Here is a 23,507-nt window from a genome sequence, read left to right on the forward strand (position 1 = left end):
ATATTGTATACTTTTGGCCACCGTAACGCATTTTATTTTATAAATAAATAAATACTGTTCATAATAACCGCATATATTAAAGTAAGGCGTAGTTAGGTCCGGATACTTTGGGGTTCAAAGATGCATTTTTTGAGTTATTTTTGTATTTATTAACGGTTACTTGTCTTGTAGACAAGCTAGGATTATTTAAATTTGCTACAAATACTGAACCGATTGTGTTTGCTGTTCAAACCGTTGGATCAGTTGTATGGTAAAGCAAATTCATTAAACCTAAAATTTATAGCTATGAGCATTGCGATTTGTTTATATTTTAAACGCTCTCTCAAACAGTTATATGTATAAAATATAATTTAATAATAAAACATAATTATATTACAATAAATAGTTAAATGGCAAGGTTAATGTTTTAGTGAATTACTTTAAATTTTTTCACCAAACATATTCGCGATTTTTTTAGCTTACCCCATCCGCGCCCTTAATACGATTTACGGTCGGCGCGTCGTGATTGATGAGAGCAGGTAAAGGGGATAAAATCCGATCAGCACAACAACCGCATTAGTTACACATAAGTTAATCCCGGAATGAAAAATCGCGGATCGTTCGAAAGAAAAACGCGCATAATTTCCACACCATGTCCAACATGCACACACACAACACCACGTAGATATATAAAAGCCACGACCCGCGTTAAACCACAGGCCCAGGGTCGGCAGGGGGTGAACAAGATACATTGGTACATTTCGGACGATCCGTCCCAGCATCCATTACAACCAGGGCCGGGATTCTGGCGTATAATCGACGCTAAATCACTTTGCGACTAAATCTCCACCTAAATTAATTATTTATCACATGCACAAAGAAACGTTTAAAAATGCTGTTCATTCAAATCTACTTACATAATTATGGTGCTTATTTTTATTTGAACAAGATTTCGTCATCTCTCAATTTTTGAGTTTTATCCTCCCACCGACTCAGAATCGAAAGTGCAAAAAATTAAAAACCCAGTGTAGTAGAAGTTTAATACAACTCTGATTCCACTTCAGTAGTGTTTTATGCAATCTGTTATATTTTAATCTAGCTACATGGTTTTAATCTACTATGCATTGAAATAATACATCTACGCTATCGTGTTGTTATTTTCTATTTATTTTACTTATTCTTAAATCTCTGGCCTATTTTTTAAATGCATATAATATGAGCTGACATTATTAAATTTAATTTTAAGTAAAAACACTCAAATACAGCACTTTTCTGACGGTTGACCTCTCTTAAATTTGTCAAAATATAGCAACTTCATTTGAGGCTCTTGTTAAAATTTGCAAGTGCCCACTTATACATTTGTATCAGACGGTTCGCAATTTCGAAATGGATGAATTCGGGCAAAATAATAAAAGAAGGGTAGTTTAAGTGCTCCAGCTCCGTCCGGCTAACGACCACTCCTTATAATCGGATACCTAGAATTGATCCCACCTTTTTTCTACTTAGAAAAGTTCAATATCTAATATAACTGAGTGCCATTTAAAAGTTACTACTGAATATGCAGAAAAAATTTTCTTTTTAAATAACCACAAACCTTCCATACTGAACGTCTCGTGTAACACGTACCTGTTGAACATTATCTTCGGACGAAAGCGAATTTGGTCCATTAATCTTTATTAGACATTGCTATTGCCCAATGAGATTCGAAAGGGCTTACACTGTTTGACACATTGTAGAATTGATGGTTATAGACGAATCACGTATGCCCCAACGCCTCGTCGAAGGTGTAGATATTCTAGCATAATTTTGGAGAGAAAAAACGCGTATTGAATACAGGGCCAGCGAAGGGACAAGGTCGAAAACTAACAAGGTCGAGCGTTAAAAACCCAAGAGCGTCGCCAATTTCAATAACTGTAGCTAATCGTGTACAATTTACATTTTAATAATATGCTTATATATTTATATAGTACATACTTGTAGATAATTAAATATTTTAACTTGAAATACTATCCCATAAAAAAATAAAAAACCTTTATTTCGTGGTTTTAAAAAATGGTTAGAAGATTATTAAATCTTTCGAACAAATACTGCTGTGTCGCTATCAAAAACAATATGTATATGTCACAGTAAATGTGTATTACCAGTGAAAATATATTTCACTGGCATTTTAGTGAAATCATAACGAAATACATTTTATGCAGTATATATATTATATGCTGCTCTGAACTGTTATTTGACAGGCGTAACATGTGTAAAAAGTAAAAGTTGTAGTATTCTTGTTAAATCTTGATATAACTTCACGCGCTTATCAATTGAGTTTATTTTTTGCAAATATAAATATATATTGCATTTTCTGGTGAAAATATATTCATATATATTTTTTTGTACCTTGATGGCGTAAATCTAATGCGTTATAACAGTTTAAATTTGTACCAACTGGGTAAGTCCATTACCTATGTGAGTATTAATGTGATTAATAATCAATAGATGTTACTTTAAAGCTGAGTCAGGTTTTTAATAAAAGCGAATTTAAAAAAATACAAAATCGATTTTTGATCATCACGATAAGAAAAAGATATATTTATATATATGTACATATGTATGTATATACTCAAAACATACATTTTGCAATAAATGTATAATAACAGTTAAAATATATTTTCACTCATATTTCAGTGAATTCATATCGAAATACATTTTCACCGGTAAAAAAATATTTTTACTACAATCTATTTGCGTTAACACAGCTAGTTCGAGAGGTATCCACTGTACCATTGTCCGTAATTAAGAAAGAGATGGCAAGTTTGGGTTTACACACTTACTATTAGCGTTCGATATACTTATCATTACTCTGGTTCATTTTTTGAACACATTTATAGATTTTTTTTATAAATGTGTTCAAAAAATATACTGTGCTTTAGAGCTAATTTTAGGGGGTAAGCCCAAACTTGCCATCTCTTTCTAAATTATGAATCATGATTAAATGGGTAGCTCTCGAACTGATTGTGTTAACGCAAATAGAGTATAGTAAAACTTTAAGTGCTGTAATTTTAATATATGAATTTGCTTATCGTAAAAACGCGTGAAACGACTCACTCGTCCCAATACATTATTGACATAAAAAATGTCAAAGGATTTACAGAAACTTTATGAACTGCCAACCATTGTCCAATCTCGCGGAAAGCATCACAAAAATTTTAATGAAAATTTTATTGAACATGCAAAATTTGCTTATTTTATATATGCAAAAGTGAAGAAAAAAATTTTTTTTTACTTCTAAATCGATATTAATTATTTTTATTTAATTAAATCATTTATTCTGTGTAATTAATATCAAAAATCTGTTCACATCTCTTGCTAGCGGTACTAACCATCGTCCGACGGATAGCGAGTAAGACAAACGATCATAAATCACTGACGGTAAATTTACTTAAATGTCGTTTTTTTGTGCACGACAGTCCCTCGAATATGCCGTGTGTATTTTTTGCAAATACTTTGTTAAACGGAAAACGTTTAAGGATGCCGAACCAAAATGTGTCATAAAACTTACATTGTGAAACAATACTTTCGGACTGTTAAATAGGGATTTCCTGCTCTTTTCGATAGACCGCTTTCACTACCCACTTGATCTACGAAATAGAAGATTAGCTAGAGAGTTTAGCATCTTGAAAATTGTGTGAGATATTTATTGCATATGGAGAAATCAAATATTATATAGAAATAAAAAAAACGGTTCCTGTTCTACCCATGCTGGAAGCCCCAAGCTTTGATTAAATTAGAAATGTCTCGATGTCAGATTTACTGATTTCGCACAAAAGTAGCGCACTACTGACTCAACTGATTTAATTAAATCAAGTTTGAACATGCAGCTAAAATCTCGAACAGCTGATATTCAACAATGAGGTGTAACGATACATAGGCAATTTAGTACAATTTACTAAAGTAATTGCAACAATTATTTGCAATTATGTGCGATTAAATCTGGTAATAAAAATATACTGATGTTTACTCATTCCCTTGAAAATATCAAAATATGCACATAGAAGCCAACGGGATACCGCTACACCTATTTGCTTCATAAGAAAACTCTAATACAAAGGTATTCAATATTTAAAATGAATTTAAGATATCACTGTCTCACATAAGCAGTATAAGCACATAATAAAATAAAAGCAACAAAACTGTGATAAAAAAAGTTTGAGAATCGCTGCGGCTCGCACTACTTTCCTCGGTGCATCGCTGGGAAAAATCGCGCACGCGACGTTCAAGGTCACGGTCAACCACGCCCCGCTTTATACCGCTCTCTTTCACACGCATAGGCGTGTCCCTTTTCCGCACGTTCGTTTTCCACGAGCGCAGCGCTTCTCAACCCTATTCGCGCCGCTCTCCCCTCATTTTACTAAGATGCGAAAGATTTCCGGCTCGCTGCGACCGGAAATAATCAGAATCGATCCCGTGAATAATTTAACGCACTCGTATCTGATAGAGGAGGTGCGTGCGTAAGTAAGCTCGTCCGATTAATTCCTCTTCGTTCTATTCGCAACTTTTCAATTAGAATTCGACTTAATGCTTCGTGATCGTCGGCGTCGAACCGACCGGCTCTGATTTTCGCCATTCAAATTTTGCGATAAGTGCCTCGTTTGCAGAACTGGACTGAAAATGTAAATTATTGATTTCGACGGAGAGCGAATTTTAATAATTATTGGATCTTTCCTACATCTATATGCACTATTCAATATCATATATGAATGATATTGAACGAGTCGATTAGACTTTTAAGTTTAAGATTAACGCGTTTAATCAACGCTTTACTATTATATAATATAATACCAATTAGATGGCGCGTGGCGTCATACATGATTTAATTTCGTTATTTTCTATTTTCTATTATTAGCAGTATATTAAATTTGAGAGCCATGAATCAAAGTCAAGGGCGTCGTTTAAACATATATTAGGTCGAAAAATAATAGTGACGATTCTGACGGTGCGCTTGTTGGTCGTTAACCTTTTTTCTTAACAATAAATTTCATATTTACAACTTGCGCTTATTAACCTACACATTTGCTAATATTTTAGTATTACATACCAAATACTACATAATTAAAAATAAATTATCATCTAAATATACAATTCAAGATTCTTTACATGTTACTAGAAAATAATATTTCTTGTAAAAATTTACAATATGATTATCATTGATATAAAACATTTTGATTGACATTCAATACTTACGTAGTCGAATGTTTGAATCTTTTTTATAAGTAAGAAATAAAGTATTAATATGAATAGATATAATATTCAATAAAGATTTAGTATAAATAAAGTTTATTTTTGATAATTATTCCTTAAGAATTTCTCGAAAATATGCAAATTTAAGAATTATTATTATCAAAACATTCTTAAAAAACAAATTAAATTAATACAAATATTTTACAAACACTGCATAAAAAGAGTAGGTCCGTATCAGATGCTTGGAAATATGCATGCTTTCTTAAAAGTTTTTAAGAGCTTAGAAGTATTTGCATGGGAAAATAACAATTTCTCAACTACTGTAATTGGCATTATCTTTGCTTTGGTAATCTAAAAACAACAATAATAATCAGATAATAAAAAATCGCTCCGCATACATTTTTAATAACATTTTTAATTTATCAAAATTTCTCGAGAAAATCCAGAAGTGAAAATAAAAATTCTTATTTATTAAGAAATAAAAAACATCGAGAATCCAGTATGTACAAATCATAATTTGATCATTAATTAAATATACGACACCTTCACTCAAAATCAAAAACAGTAAGTCAAATATTAAAATCTACACTTTCCCTCTTTAAAGCTATAGCACTATTTTTGACTTCAGTATACATATATTTGCTTTAAAGTAATACTCAAATAACGTAATGCATATCTTGCCCCCCTGACGCTCGTGACGTTACAATAGAACTATGGTTGAGCTGTTTGGCCATTATATAGATGGTGTTAGTCAAACAACAACTCTCAGCGAGTGCTGGATTTTACGCGAAAAGTCTCGAGGCATTTGGTAACGGTGAAATAACAAGGATCTGAAGCATGCATAGTGGTTAAATTGTATCGCTCTTAAGAAGCTCCTTTGCGCTGGTTGATAGGAATAAAAAATACCTTAGATCACTCGACAACAACAACTAGCGCTGCGTAGCACAGAATCAATTGGATTAAAAAACAAAATTGAATAAGATAAGGTTTAACTCCAAGCTATTGTGCCAAAAAAGTATGATATTGATAATGATGTTAATTACAAGGAAAATATTAATAAATCATAAATTATATTATAAAATAATAAATTTTTCGTTTTCTTTCAGGTAATACTAATCAAAAATAATGAATCACATATGGCGTTCGGATTAAATCGGAGATTGATCTCACTTTTTGCGCAGAACACTCCATGATACGGTAATTAGCAACTATAATATTTATCATCTTTACTATATTTGCAAATATATATCTTTCATAATTCGTATAGGGAGTTAGATAATTTTCTATTTTTTATGTATCGTAGTTTCTTGATATTATTATCGTATATTAAATAATCTACAGTCATAATCTCGACTCCCATAGCACAATATTTTTTTTTATATAAAATACAACTCACGCTATTGATATAAACTAGACCGATCCGCATAGTGACATCTACAATTGCAAGCTATATTATAATATAGTTTACAAATAGTTATTGAATATGTCTCAAACTCCCACACTTTCAATCTTGTCTTACCTTACTTGTAGGTGCTGATTGTAACACTTTACTACTATAATATCATATTTTTCTAGGTATGTATTATGTTGAGTTAAACTAAAATGAACTACGAACCGCGTAAATAATGTTATAGACTGAAACCACTACAAAATCGATAGTGGCCTCCCGCGCTGTTGTTATAACCCGTAACGTTATATTTTAACATTGTCGAAATTCGATACTAAAACGTTGATACACACCGATCAGGAACCTCGGAATCGAAGCTGAGAATCAGATTTTCGTATATAATAGCTTAGTGTAGAAATATTACTCTAGGTGGCTGTTAAATGAGGCAATTTGACAGCAGCTTCCAGACTATGTGTGCGGAGGCTAACATTCATAATATAATAGGTATAGTATAATATCTGCCATGAAATTGTATGATACATAAGCCGACTCAAAAGCGGATTGTATGTACAATATTTGCCGCAAATGCACTCCTCGGCGAGTTATTACAACGTTGCTTTGAATTTGCATTATTGGTAATGTATAATTCATGGAATAGTTAGTCAATAATAACATGAATACGTAAGATGTCGGGTTTATGTTAATCTAAGCGGAAAATACGGTCATTGCCTAGAACTTTGGTCAGGTGTGTTGTGTTAAAACATTTATTTTTAGTTCAAGTTGAGTCAAGTATATTGTGTTAATAGATAAATCCCATTTTTATTTTTGCTCAGACCGAGTCCAACTTCGCTTTATCGAATTTTCTTCGTATGTCCATTGCAACGTCAATTTAAGATGCCGCTCACGATGCGCTTATTTTCCTTTATGAAATTTTAATCTAATGCTCTAATTTTATTTTAAAGTAGTCATCTTATTATATTTTTATAATATTTATTATAGATTCAATGTATGTTAACAAAATAATTAAAATTTGTCATAATTTCTGTAAGTTTTTCTTCAAAAACAATGATAGGAAAATATGAAAAATAAAGATACAAAGTCAAGAAAATATTTCGTTAGCATTTATGTTATGAATTGACTTACAATGCCTTTAAACACCCACTTTATTTACGTTGAAATATAATCATCATAAATCCCAATGCACTTTGTGAGCTTGGAAACGAGTTTCTTGATTCCAACGTTATAAAAATCGTGTGTATGCTTTCTGTTTTGTCACAGCTTAGGCGGACTTTTTGATATATAATAGTTCTGAATACTTTTTTACATTGTTCATTAAATTAATAATCAGTGATATAGGAATCCTTACTAAGAAGATATTATTTCTATTATCTTGAATCATATATTGAAAATAAATTATAAAAGATCTCGATTTTTGCCACAAAAGCAATATAATTTGATTCAAAACACCTATTGATTTTTAATGTTTTTTTATTGTCTAATGCTATAAATATTACTCATAGTTTTGTTGTTAAAAAAGTATTATTTATGGTTTGAAAAATATAAAGATAAGAAAATAAGTTTTTGCACTTTTAAAAATTCAATAAAAGAAATACAGTTTGTATATATTATTAATGTATGAAAGAACACAATTATGAAAATCATGTTTTAAAAGTAATGTTAATAATAAACATTTCCTTTACCACTTTAAAATAGTTGTTTTAAGGCGATCGCGCGTTGTCCCCTTGTGAAGCAGTCCATTGCGACTAAATTTCCAAGGACGAAACTTCCGCGCGCTGTCGCCCGCGCTTCCTTTGCGCAATTCCCGCTCAGAAGCTATTTAAAAAAATCCAAAATTTATGGTTCACTCTGTACAACAAGGATATACTGTTTCGGGCTATATTTTTTAATTGTAATCGCTACGAAAATTAAATTTATATTTCTGTACGACTAAGTGCATTTTGTACGACTAAGTAATTAACCTGAATTTTTTTTTAACTGATTTGCATGCAAAATATATTGTGAATTTCATAACATAATTTATATGCAAATATTGAGTTAAAATCTAAAAATATAAAATAAAACTCTATTTAGTTTTATGTATAATACATGATATATTTTTTTTATTACACATATGACCATCTTTGACTGATTTTATTAATGTGTTTTAATGATCTTTATACAATAACATTTTTGAATAATATTAAAAAAATGGTGCACATTTAAAATGGATGAGCATTATCCCACATAGGTTATTTCAGCTCCTCATAGCTATCGCCTTTAATATCATTGTGTTTAGCAAGCTCGTTAAGAATGTGGATGGTTCGTGCAAGAGAAGCAGTGACGCCCAGGCCACAAGGGACGCGATCACGACTCTTTAGAGCAATGGTCTCTAAACTATTTTGATCGCATACCCCTAAAACAGAAAATAATTTAAAGCGTACCTCTAAATGTATACAAACATTTCTAAAAAATGAGGTCAACTCTTCTACGAGTATTTGTTTGCATCACAACTGTCATTTTTTATTATTAAAGCTTATTCTTCATTTACTGTCCTGCAATTATTACTTGGCGAACTCCAAAGTGTCAACTCACGTATCCCACTTTGGAAACCACTGCTTTAGGGCACTCTAAGCTTGTAGTCGAAAGTCAGAGCTTTGTCGTGTTGTCAACACCGCATCCTTAGCAACTTAAAAAAGTACTTCATTGAGTATACGCCACGCGGAAAATGCAATGAATTGTATACCAAGGCTACTAACAAAAAGGCACTAGGGTAGGGATTCCAATCCCGGGATCCCGAACGATTTTCAATACCCGATGAGTCCCGGGATTATAAAACATAATCCCGAATTTTTCGGATTGGTTGATTTATCAAGCACAATTGAATTATTATTGACAACATCCTTATATTTCGTGTACAAACTTGCGCGAGTTGCACGTGTCATCTGTGAATCTTTGAGGCTGTGAGTCTGAACGTGCTTTTTCAGCAGCAGGCTGCTTAGGAACCAAAATCAGATCAAGGCTAAATGATAAAAAACTTGATGCTTTGATGTTACTTCGTGAGTTTTATTCAAAATAATGTTTTCAATTAATTGTGTCTATGAATGTACATACCTATATGCATACATTGTCAAAAGTTCATTTTTTTCTTCTCAAATAAATATATAAGACCTTCTCTTTTTTATTTTTATTATATTATTTTCTATTTTAAGTCCAAGACTAAAATTATACGTACTTTATACACTGTACGTTATAAAAAACAGATGTAAAAATATATTGTATAATTCATTTTAAATTATTTTTATCGATAAAATAACATGAAAATTGTCCCGGGACTGGTCCCGGGATCCCGGGATCGACTAATTGCAGTACCGAAATCCCGGGATCAAAATTTTGGCCCGGGATTGGAATCCCTACACTAGGGTATATTACGGATACGACATATACTCTCACTTATAAAGATATTTTTAATAACAAAAAAATCCAGACAATAAAACCATATTCAAGGACGCTACGAACTAGCGTATCGTACAGGACGCGAAGCACTGATACATTTTTAAAGTGACACGCGCTCCGCATAATGAAGCCGAGCATTGTGATTAAAAAAAACAATTCAAATCATATCCTAAAAAAAATTGTTTGCATTACAAAAACTACATTGCCAATTTATTAACTTAATGATAATTTAATGAGATTTACTTTATATGTGAAAATATTCTTTATAATATAATAACGTCAGAATTAGCAATGTTTTATATATTGAAGTTTTCCTTTTTAATACGTTTTATTGTATTATATTAGCACATTGAATTGTAATTTATTATTTGCATGTATGGTTTTGCCTTTCACATCCCTATTAAATACTTTTATTATTCTGAGAAAATAATTAAAATAAGTATTTGAATATCTGTTCATCTTGCTACTAAATTAGTATTTTATTATGACTTGCAAGTTTATGGTTTGTTCTCATTACACTGTTAATTACATTAACTTGTTAAATCTCACAGTTCAACATTACGTTGCGAAGATCGGCGTCGTTATTCTTAGTTAATTGGTTTTTAAATCGAAACGCTGTCCGTGATTGGTCAACAAGGACAATTCCCCTTTGGTCTCAAACAAATTGAAGTAGTTTAGGCCGTCCATTGTGTCAACAAACAAAATGACCTGACACCGATGCACGTTTGCCGGGCAATTATCCTCATAACTGACCCACATTTTGACTATGTCACCCCCCCCCCCAGCCACTCATTGTTCCAATTTAAAACGTAATATGAAGAATTGACCGACTCGTAAGATAACACACGATGTCGTCATGAGACGTTATCAATCGACGTATTTTGTTGTGTCGCAACTTGTTATGATTCTTTCTAGTTATGATATTTGTTTAGGACAGTTTATAAATTTAAGCTCTTTATGATGAGAAAAGCATATCAACGTTTTTGCAATAAATTTAAACATACCCAAAATATAGCAGTTCTTAGGTACTTGATGGATATATTATATAATGAATATAATATTTTGATAATATTAAATAGCCTCAACTGAGTTTTTTTATGTTGGTATTTTTCGTTTTCGTTTAAAAAGTTTTCCATTGTTTCATGAGGACGCTGAGAGAGATAATTATTTCACTCTGTATTGTATTAAGTCATAATTGTGTAAGAGAGCTACCTTGGACTTTACGATCCAACTTTGGGGTGCGCTGGCTATCGCCAGGGCAGCATCGTTAAAAACTTGCCCGGTCCAACCTCAAGTCTCCGATAAGTAGATTATAACAGGGGAAGTTATGCTTTGGTCACTGATAAGTGAATTTTGATGGGGGCTCTTTGAAGTGCGATCATTACGAAGGTGTGCTGTGCGCTACTCATTCTCAAGGAAGACGCTGGCACACAAGAGTCAGTAACCTGATGTGCCTGCCACACCCACAACGACCTTCCAGCTGGTCTGGACTCGTATCCAGGCAGGTCTGAAGGCAACGTTGCACCGACACTTTGCGAATCCGTCTAGCAGGCTCGTTCTCGCAGGACAACTTGCCTCCGGCGGGGTATCAGCTGAGCCTAGTAAACCGGCGTAAATTATATTTATATTATATTATACATCGACATTGATATGTTTGTATAATTTAAAAAATATATAACTGAATATAATATTTCTGTGCTATAGATCCATGGGTTCGATTCTAGCAACAGAATATTTTTTTATTTAATGTTAATGATTCGTCAAGTTACAGAGCATACAAAATCGTGGTTACTACAGATTCAGAGAACTAATTTTTTTTTGTAATACATTTTTTGAGCTCATAAGTGATGGTTCTTAAACATAACCGGCAAATAATATTTATAAAAAACTAATATTCGTGTCTCATATGCAGTTTTAATTATTTATTCAGAACTAAATTATCGTCCAGACCGGTTTTTCAACTTGACGAATTATATGCATAGATTCATAGAATTTTTAGACAGTTTCAATCTGAGATATTTATTTTGTCAATTGGCTGTTATTTTAATTATTTATTAAAATATAAGATTTTTATAAATTCTTATTTTTTTTACTGTATTTTATATATGTTACCTTTTTTAGAAAACATGTATAACTTTATAAAACATAATTTTTTCATAAATGCTTAGTTAAAATTTTCCCCTAACTATACACAAATTTTCAATTACACGTATTTGCTAAATCAAACATCCTGCTAGTGACAACAAAACGATTACCGAATGATGTATTTGCAAAAATAGATATTCTTCATATTTCAAACAAGAAGTTAAAGTGCTTCTCAATATTGTTTTTATTTCGTTTATTTTATTTTTGAATAATTACTATTTATGTATTTATTTGAATTAAATTAGTTCCATCGTGATTAAAATGGTTGCCTCAATGCGTCACGATCGCTAAATATCATTTTACATATTTCATTAATTATGATAAATAATATCAATTAAATAACCACCTCTGGACCCTCTCGATCTAATTTAGACGACGTTCTCGTACATTTAAGGCTATAACTTGGCGGATGTTGATTTTTATGTGCTCTAACGTTTCGGGTTTGTCGGCGTAAACACGACTTTTAGCATATCTACACAAAAAAATCCAGCGGCTTTAAATCGCATCATCTTGGCGGCCCGTTGACGTAATCAAAACGTAAAATAAAGGAACCTGTGTACTTTTCACGCTAAACATCCGACGTTACACCCGATTTGTAGCAAGTTGCGCCGTCTTTTTGTATCCACATTTCTTACACATCAATATCTTAGATTTCGTGCTGAAAATAATCGGGTATCATGCGCCTATAGCGCTCACCATTGACTGTTATAGTCCGACCTTCATTGTTTTCAAAAAAGTGAGGCCCAATGACGCCGCCTGACCACAATGCGCACCAAACACTCACTTTTTGCGCATGTAATAGTCCCTCGTATATTAAATAAAGATTTTTCTCGCCCCAAATGCGCAATTTTGCTGATTATTATACCCAGACAGGTGAAAATGTACTTCATTAGAGAAAAAAAGATTTTATTTTAAAAATCAGTATCAATATCCTGTTGCAACACCTAATCTGAGTAAGTAATTCACCGTCCATGGTCTCTCTAGAATTCAGTTCTTGTGTTACCAGGATTTTATAAGGGTGTAAGTGGTAGTATTGCGCCAAAGGAAGCTATAATAAATGCTCAAAATCTGTGAACGCCAACAAATCGACAATTCCGGGTCTTTTTTTTACTTACAGCAGCAATATTCTCGGCTTTACGGGCACCACGATTATACACAGACCTAACCTTATCTCCAACGCTTACAGTTGCTTCAAATTTTTTCACTGCGTTTCGAATTGTTCGTTCAGTAGGACGACGAAATTTACCATAGTCTTCCCGTGAATTTCGGTACACGGTTCGTACAGAATTGTTTTTTTCTGTAGAACAATTAACCAATTTTAACACGTTGAGCGGTGGTTAAGCGATATGTTACGTAAATGTGTTGTCCCTTTGCAGTAATTTGTGGACAAACATTTGGGAGGACCCGACGGGAGAACGACGGCCGGTCGCGCCTCGGCGACCGGCTCCATATAATTTTTGTATCATTAACATTTTCCTTAACGATTTAGACCATCTGACATACCTTACAGACATGACAAATAATAAAAGTAAAACAGTTTTGTAATAATACATATGGAGAAGCATCTAATGGGATGTTTTCTTTACATGCCAATATCATAATAAAAAACTAATAATTGTTTATGTATAGACAGATTGTAAATAAATACAAAAAATTACATATTAAAAATATAATAATTTTTTTGCACTTTTCGCTTAAATAATTAGATTATCTGTTAAGTCAAGTTAAGGAAATAATTACTTTTCATTACTAATTGAATAATTTTATAATTAAATTTATTTTGATATATTAATTTTAATAACGAATTTAATTGTATTATTTATTTGCTTATTAACAAAGCTTTAAACATGTAAGCTTTGTTCTTAAAAAAATAATATTATTGTTGCACTAAATATTGAATACTATATAATTGAAAACTGTTTTAGGTTCAGTGCCGTTTTTTATTTTATTGAGATTTTATTTTTACTGCTATAATTAAATTTCTCTATTTGCTAATATCGCAGCAGAGTTTTGATTTTATTTTGCAAGATCTATTATAATTTGTATATTTTCCAAAGTAAAAAAGCGTGATTTCTAAAATTTTAGTAGACACAATTTTATTGTATAAATGTAATTGTAAACATTATGTAACTGCGTATAAAAGCTAAGTGAAATAGAAAATATATATAGACAAAAATCAATTACTTAACGTTACATTTTAATGATTACCATGAAAATGTATTTTTAAATTTACTCCTACGTACAAGCTTATTTCCTAAATTTAAATACATACTCGTATTCAGTAGTTAATATTCAAAATTAAATGAAGCCACATTAATGCATTTTCTGACCCTTATTTGGTTTACTTCGCTGTTTAATATATGCACATATAGATTCAAGGCAGTTCCGGCCGCTTTTTGTCAATTCGATTCGATTCGCTTCGGGTTCACAGGTCAAAAAAGAAACAGTTAAATTCCATTAAACGCCGAGCAAACAAACAAACAATTCGCGTTCTCAGAGTCGGCGAAAATTATTACGCACTGGCGCGGCTTTAACCAAACATCGCATGCTTTGTGCGAATTTAGAGTTTGCGTTTATTCTACTTTTCCTTGAGAAATAATAAAAATAAATAAATCTCTACCCGCGAGACGTCGGCGGAAAATTTGTGTGCCTTGCGAAAATTCTATTGTTCGGCCTGGTTTAACAAGGGCTCCGTGCGATACGTTTGAGTAGATTTGAAGTGTCGTTGCGTCATAACAGGGTCACGTGTCATGTCACGTGGCTTATGCAGGAGGACAGGAGTTCTTCCTGTTTATCCTGGGGTTTAGGGGCGTGGGGTATTTCAGACCCTTTCGGGTCGAATGCTAAATTTGATAATGAATACGGAAATTGTTTTTGAATTATTTTACTATTAATATTAATATTAAAATTTACGACAGTTTGCGTTTTTAGTGTTCGCGGGTTCGTTACTCTTTTTTGTCAGTAAGTGGTCGTGCTCATTAAAACTCGCACGTGAATGTGTACATCCCTTTTTTCCCCTTTCGTATATGCATTTGCATACACGTGTAGTTGTTTTTAATAATAAACTGAAAATACTATTATTTTTTCTAAATAAATTTATATTGAAATATGTAAAAATAAAATACATATTATTAATAATTATCTATATTTATATGCATTTTATAGTAATTTTACTAGTGACACCTCTTGAGCATTGAAATTAATAACTATCATTAAAAGAACATTATTTATTTATTAACCATTACATATGCTTATGTGTTATGTTAGACTAAAATAAAAAGTTTCAATAATATAAAAGAAATATTAAAGAATAACAATATTTTTTATATTTATTTGTAAATCAAGTATTTATAAATAGAATATACTACACTGCAGTATAATGCATTTTTACCACGTTGCACAGTATACGATTTGACTAATCTAGGTGGACAAAAGTCTAAAATTATAATGTTCAGATATTGCTTTTTTTTAATATTACTATACCCTTGAATGTTCCCTACAACCGGTAACGTACTCCAAAACAGTTTTTGAGTCGCGATCCCTTCAATAAAAATGGGCAAAGTTACCGTTTTGGATCTAGGTAGCCGCGATTAGCCGCTTAGTGCAGCTGTGAACATTGACGTTTGTGCTTGGTTTACTGTGTTTTGTGTGATTTAAGTACTTTTTAGTGATGGATTCTTCAACTAGAGGTAATTATCAATCTATCATTGCATTTTAATCCACCAAAATATTCGTGAATACTTAGGAATACTGTCTTAAAATATACCATTTTCAAAACAACAAAAAAAACAAAAAAATTAACTTTGGATGGTCTTAAAGTATGTAGTCAAGTTGAGTCAAGGCATGACAAAGCTCTAAACGTATTCTCGCATCATTATAGTTTTTTAAGAACATAATTATTTTTTGCGATTATGTGCGATTCTAAAGATTTTTAATTTGTTTCATTATAAGTGCCCAAATTTCACGAAAGTCATTATTTGACTTTTGGCGTTCTATCCCTTCCAAAGGCAGATTAAACAAAGTTATTATGTTTGTAAAGTCAAGATTTGTTGATTTGCTCATTACACAAGATCAGGAGAAGCCCTTATGGACCTTTCTGAAAAAAGAATGTGAGAAGATTCGTGTGAAATGGCTTCGTACGATTAGACTTATTTTTAAGTGTCTATGAAAAATGGTTAAATTAAGAATTAGTGTTTTATATGTTCCACGAATAGTCACCGAAACCAAGTTTCAGTATTGGTAGACCGAAAAAGCGTTTTGAAGATAGTTGTACAAAAACGAAAAAGCGCAAAGTTCAATTGGAAAAATATAACGATGCACAGCTATTTTTTGCTGCACAATTAAGTGTGCGAGCCAGTGGAAAATGAGACGCTGCTTATTTAATGGAGGAAGTATCTACAGTTTTACCAAAACGAGCTACTGGTTATAAAAAAGCTTGGAGATGAATTAGCGTGAAAAAATAACAACGGTCTTACACCCCGGAAGAAGCGTTGGCTTTATTTATTGCAAACAATTTCACTGTGCAAATGTATGCTGAAGAAGAAGAAGGATGAAATAAAGGGTAAATTCAAAGAAATCAGTCTCATAGTAGACAAAGTTAAACCAGATTTTGGTACGAGCAACGATGGGAACACCGCAAGGGCGTTTTACACAATTTTAAAGCAACGGCTCGTATCACCAGTATCAAAGAAAATTTAATTTATTTACTATTCTTACAGTCATAGCGTCTGGCTATAAAATGGACCCGGACAAATTTAAGCAATATTGTTTGGAAACACGAGACTTATATATCATCCTATACCCGTGGTATAACATGCCAGCTACATTGCATAAGATCCTGATACACGGAGCAGAAATAATAGAACAAATGTCTGAAGAGGCTTCAAAGGGCAAAAACAAAGAAATTAGGAAGGTCAAATTAGGTCACACATTAAAAACTTCTCGTGTTCGCACAAAATATGATTTATTTAAATATTTATTAATGTCGTCTGATCCTTACATTTATTTGTTACGGAAACTGCCTAAGAAAAGCAGCATAAAAATTTTTTCTCACATAAAAACTTTGTTAAAATCCAAATAAATTTAGTAGGATTAACAAAATTGTGTTTTATTTGCTGCCACATCTCTAAATTGTAATTTGAGACCATTTAAAATCCTATACGTCTGATTCTGAGTTTTGTCCAGCTAGATTGGTCAAATCGTACACTGTGCGTTGGCACGAGTTGGGTCAAAGGGCTTTTTTGTTGCATTTTGATATACACGACCTCACTCTGTGACCTCCAGCTATTTTATTTAAACTTGTTACATTTATGAAATTAGTATATCTTTGTGGGTATAATGCATACTTTTAAAACATAAAATAAAATTATACTGCTACGTAATTTATTTAAAAAATATTATATATGACATAATAATAATTTATTATATTTTACATTACATTGAATTAAAATAAATTCAAGCAATTAAAACATTGAATCAAAGGTCAAGTGAACACGATGTGCAAATATATACATATACGCAATAATACACGTTGTTTTTCAATAATATTGTGTAATGCAAGTCCGATATGTACATATGTATGTACATGAAGACGAAATGGAATATATAAATAAGACTGACATGGATTGACACACATACGTATATATTTATAAACATATAATTAAAATATACATATATGATCAGCACCCCCTTGAATTTGGCCAATAAAACGCATGTCATTTAATTTAGCACTATGAATCTTAATTAAATAGAAATATTAAAAAGCTGAAATGACGTCACTGATTTTAAACCAGAAATTCTTGGGTTATTCCTTAAAGAAAATGTAAAAAATCAGTCGCCAATCTACCCAGAAAATATTTTTAAAAATATATCATTTTAGTGAAATCATTTCGAAATACATTTTTATCGGTAGATATATTTTAACTAGTGAAAATATAATTAATCTGGCAGGTGTTAATAAAATTATGTGATTAAGATTTTATCATATGAAGTAATATATATATTTACATACTGATCATTATTTGTGTACATGCAATATATAAACTTTACAGTTAGGCATTCTGATTTCTCGATGATTTTCATTTCTCGAGAAATGAGATTTCTCGACTTCACTTGATGAATGAAAAAATGTATGTAATGCAGTAAAGTATTGCAAATACATTATCACATATCATTCCTAAAATAACCCAAAAAAAACATGTGCCATCTAAAGTAGAATCAAACAGCTTTGATCTTTATTTTGTTAAAAAATTTTTGACCTTGGAAAAATTTCTTTCGTTTTTTGTTGATGTTGGTTTAATCTACAACAAGGCTTCAAATAGGCACTGTAAATTATTTTTTCTCTTGCCCGTCGATTTATCTTATCTTTATTTAGAATTCTTACTCCAATAATCCGTAAAATTTTGGTTTTCATACACTTCTCATTTTAAGGCTGAAAAAAATTTCTGTAATTCTTGCGCCAATGATAATTTTTTTATTTCTTCAGTGGATTCTAATCATTTCATGGAGTCGCGAGTATCCTTAGAATTCGTTGAGTCATTAAATACTTTGCTAATAATTTCTTTCCTCATTTTACATATTCCTACTTTTGAAGAATAACTAAAGAAGTCATTTTTTTTTGACTGGTAAAAGATTCTAGATTTTGTAAAGATTTAAATAATGACAACAATGTCTGATTCCTTCGATTATATAGTTTCTCTTTAATAGCCCATTGAAATTTCGAGCTTAGCTCAAAATTTAAATTTAACATTGATTTTAACAAAAATTTTGAAGCCCCTTCAACTGACAATAATAAATATGAGACAATTAACAATAACAGCTGTTGCTATTTTACAAAAAAATATAAAAAAAAACCTATTTGTATTATCGAAAATAAAAAATAGCTCTAAATCGTTTTGCATTTTGCTGATTCGCATGCGTAATTTCTTCTTATCGAAGTAGGTTCTCATATCACCAAAGCAAAGACAAAGCCGCCGGCTGGTTCAAGTAATATAAAATAGCAAAAAAATTGTTGGTAATTCAAATACGTTTGATCTTCCAAAAATGTGTGCATATTTTTAAACATCTAGCACGAGCACCATCAGAATGTTTTTTTATCTGAGTGTTTTCTTTTATTACTTAAAAAATTCATGTAATTTAATAAAATACTATGAATCTTAATGATATGATATTATCAAAAAAAACGATCAGTAGTGATAAATATATCGAACGTATATCCGTATCACTTGCTTTAGAGCTAATAGTCAGGGAAACGAAAACCCAAACTTGCCATCTCTTTTTCAATCATGAATAATGATGAAATGGGTAGCTCTGGAACTGACTGTGTTAACGCAAATATAGTATAGATTAATTTAAAATTAATGCAGCTTGATACGAAAAGTATGTATTTATCTTCTTGAAGCAATTTATTTGCATAGGTTATTAATAAAAAATAATATTTGAATTATTAAAAAATAAATTATGAAAAAAAATACTAGAAACAAAATTATATTTTTTTAGAATTCCTTTCACTGAATCTTTACTGTGTTTTTATGTGCATTTATTTAAAAAAGTTTCGCTAACGACGAAAATATAAGTCATCACATAATGTTGACTTTTAGTCAATGTCGTTGTATATTAACCTCATTTTATTTATTGGTTCTATTTTTTTTAAAACTATAATATTTTAATAGACGAGATATAAATCAAGAGACTGACTAAGAATTTCATTATACCCTTATATAACTAATAAATTAATTTAAATATTCTCAAGAATAATGTGTTTATGATAAAATCTTTTATTAAATGACGCAATGAGTGTTGCTATGTCCTTGTTAGGTATCATCACATTATCCCATGGTTATGATGAAATCCACTTACTACAATTACGGAGTTTTTTTGGCTCTCATAATATGAAACACGCCAGATCAACATCCGCCGATTATTTCAAAAGATTCTAAACCTATTTAGCAACGATTGCAAAAATACTCTATTACACCAACTTATCTGTCGATTTTTCATGTGAATTATGAACGACGAGGTAGGAATATTAAGCGGGTCGATGCACGCGGGCCAATCTAGATGTAGCCCGTTCTTTATTGAAAAACGCTTAACGGCGAAAGTGATGTACGGCGGCGAAGAGGTTAAATTAAAAGTCGATCGGGTATTTTCTTCACGGCGCCGGGCGCGCCCTCTCGCACCTAGCCATTACAAATCCCATTTGAATTATCATAAATTACCAGACCTTGCACAGATATCTATGGTCGGCTCGTAATGGGCCCTTGGAGTACGAAAGGTATAATGGAAAAAATAACGAGATATCGCGGCGATTTTGAGTTTTAACGGCAACGTGAAAATACAACGTGATATTTAAAAAGAGGGCGTGCTTTATGCAATTCCAGTTATGTATTTTATGTTATAACAAATCTTCACTAATACTGCTGAAACTGTAACGAATACAGTTTAGCTCATACCGATTTTTAGCCCAGCCCTTTTGGGGACCTGTCTACTAGGAACAATTTTATTGTAATAATATTAATTTTGTAGAGGTGAGTTTTGCGATATAAATCGCTGCTAAATACATTTTTTGTATTTATATTTTTATGACATAGACAGTATCTTTTTTCAATTTTCGAAGCACATTCAATTTTTTTAATCTAATTTTAATCTAACGTCTCTCGTCAGAATGTTGTCCGATCCTTTTAAATTACCGGTACTTACATATCTTTTATGTCCAGACTGTGATGATGCGCGATTAAACGGTCATAATTTTTCGAGTGGACCCCGTGGCGTCAAGGGACGCTTGACGAGGGTGTGAAACATGCGATAAAATAATTTATGCACAATCAATCCCGAAAAATTGATTGATTGCCCCGGAGCGGCGAATCGCATATTAACGCGAACGGTGATATCAAATTTTTTTCTATGAAATTTGGCTGAAATATTGGCTTAAATTGAAAAGTGACACTGCAAAGAGAGAGCGCAGCAGAAGCGTTGCTCGCATCGCAAACACTATGATTTTCATAACTCGTATCCGTTTGAGAGGAGTTTTGCATTTGAAGTCGCTTAAGGTAGTAAATGTAAGCTGTGCAATGGTTGTTTTGTTTGCCAGTTCATGCTTTCGTGTCAAACGAGCTTCAATGTTTTCAGGAATGTTGTACAACGAGCCAAGTAGTTTCAAACGCTAATTACTGCTATATAATTTAATTAAATTCTATCAACATATTTAATATAAAAGTTATATTTATTATATAATATGTACATATAACTATTTAAAGCAAGGCTACATAATAAGTGGAGTGCGCTTCCCCAATGGAGGTATAGAGATATTTTTGGTAGATGTGTGTTGTGTCAGAAAAAAACAAGTATCATATAATTAAGGTTTCATTATACATATTGTAGTGTTTTTTTTGCTAAAGCTGAATTTCAAAACCAAAGTTTTTAATGTAAAATTAATAACATGAATAAACATTTCTCGAAAATGTAAGTAAAAATTTTAATGATAACTCTTCTCAATGAGATAGCTTTTGGAACTATAACAAAAAAATATTCATCAAGTCTTAATGAGTCTTACAAAATTACCTAAAATCAGCCATATTTACCGCTATTAAAATTGTTAACTTTCTGCGGAATTCAGCTTTAAATTAAATATATTAATTATTCTGCCAAGAAGTTAAAGCGAAATATAAAGTTTTATAATACAACATAAAAATTCACCGCCCCACTGTATTGCTTTCAGAATAAATAAAGCCATATTTCTTTAAAAATGGGAAGTAAAGATGTGTCAATAATTCAATATTCAGTCTAAAAAAGTAAATCTCTATATAGCTTAGTACCAAAACGTGGGAGAAATAAATTAAAGTTATAAGTTTATAAATAAGCTAAAAATATGTATTACATTTTAAAGATCTGTTTTTTTTTTGTGAAATAATAAAAAACCCTGCCTCAATATTAGAAAATATAAATATCTAAAAATAAAGAAACGTTATTTGAATAATCAGTTCATTTTATATCAATTATCTCAAACGTCGGTATCTCACTGTCGTGAGATACCGCAGCTAGTGAGTGTGTGTGAATACCGGACCCTCAACTTTTTGGGTTTTAAATTTTATTTTTAATTCGTTCTAATATTTTTTAATATGTTCTTAGTATTTTATTGTTGATAATAAATATTTAAATTATTTCGTAATTATTCTTAACATAGTGAATTACAATTTCGATAAAAGGTAATTTCTCATATTTCACTTTATATATTCATATGAATTTATATTTAATGGTTAGAATTTAAATTGAACTAAGAACTAAGTCTTAATAATCAGTCCACGCATCCCAATACTATTATGTTAGTTAGAAAAGCAGTCATTAAAAGATAAAAAAAACTATTTAATGTCTCTTTAAATTTAATGTGACATTTTTAAAAAATAAGAAAATACTTTCAATAAAAATGTAGAGCGTTCTGGTTCTATATCCATATTATTTTAAATATTATGTGTTAATATTTTGTCGGAGAAGGAGGGGGGTAAGATCTTAGTTTTACCTGAGGCACTAATAAGCTAGGGCCGGACCTGTATAAAATATTATCATTTTGAGTTTTTTCGACTTTTCCCGTTCTAAGAATATTACATTTATATGATATTCTAATATTTAAAATATTTAATAAATAATTTATTTTTTATCCTGTTTTTATTTTTTGTAGTGAGCTATAATTTTTAAAAGAGCTATTCGACTATTTAATAGTTCTAATCAATAAAATAAAGTGTTTTCCAGGTCCCGATTGGGATTTCTAGCAGTCAAATGTTTATTTTTAATTCATTTCGGCTTGATAATTTTACTTCTGATATTTATCAATTAACCCTTTGGACGCGTTAATAAAAAATAAATATTAAATTTTTTTTTTGCAAAATGCAAATTTTACCTTGATACTGTGTTTAAGTGTTGTGATTTTTAAAAATAAAATGTATTTAAAATGATATTTTATGTTTATTAACCATTTTTTTTTATTGCATAAAGCAATACAAATAACGATAGGAACTATACAAAGAACTTCTTTGTAGTATTAAGCATACACTTGCATATAATTGTACATGTTATAATGCAATGGTTAATTAATGTAATTTGTTTTTCTTTGAAAAGCCTTGAACCAGAAAAGCTCTTTGTAGAAGTAAAATATGTTTTAAGATTAAAATGCTTTTAAGTCTGTAGAAAGCTTGTAATATTTAATTGGTTTAAATGATTATAAATGTTAATAAAAACTCTGCCAGTGGTAATGAATAAGCAAGTAATAAATAGCCATTCTTGTTATGGCCTGGGCGTCTCAAGTTCAGGTCCGAATGCGATA

The 23,507-nt window shown here is 31.2% G+C and overlaps 1 protein-coding gene and 1 long non-coding RNA gene across 2 annotated transcripts in view; both read left to right on the forward strand.

The window, feature by feature from the left end:
- The window catches only part of LOC148239150 (uncharacterized), a 250,026-nt gene that overhangs the window by 156,796 nt on the left and 69,723 nt on the right, over nt 1-23,507 (forward strand). The window lies entirely within an intron of this gene.
- LOC148239151 (uncharacterized) lies at nt 15,597-17,379 on the forward strand. The gene is made up of 2 exons (XR_015809931.1): nt 15,597-16,754; nt 16,912-17,379. It is a non-coding gene; the product is annotated as an uncharacterized LOC148239151 (long non-coding RNA).

The sequence above is a fragment of the Plectrocnemia conspersa genome, unplaced genomic scaffold (assembly GCF_051122295.1).
Source record: "Plectrocnemia conspersa isolate PC_06_02 unplaced genomic scaffold, ASM5112229v1 ptg000001l, whole genome shotgun sequence".
NCBI lineage: Eukaryota > Metazoa > Arthropoda > Insecta > Trichoptera > Polycentropodidae > Plectrocnemia > Plectrocnemia conspersa.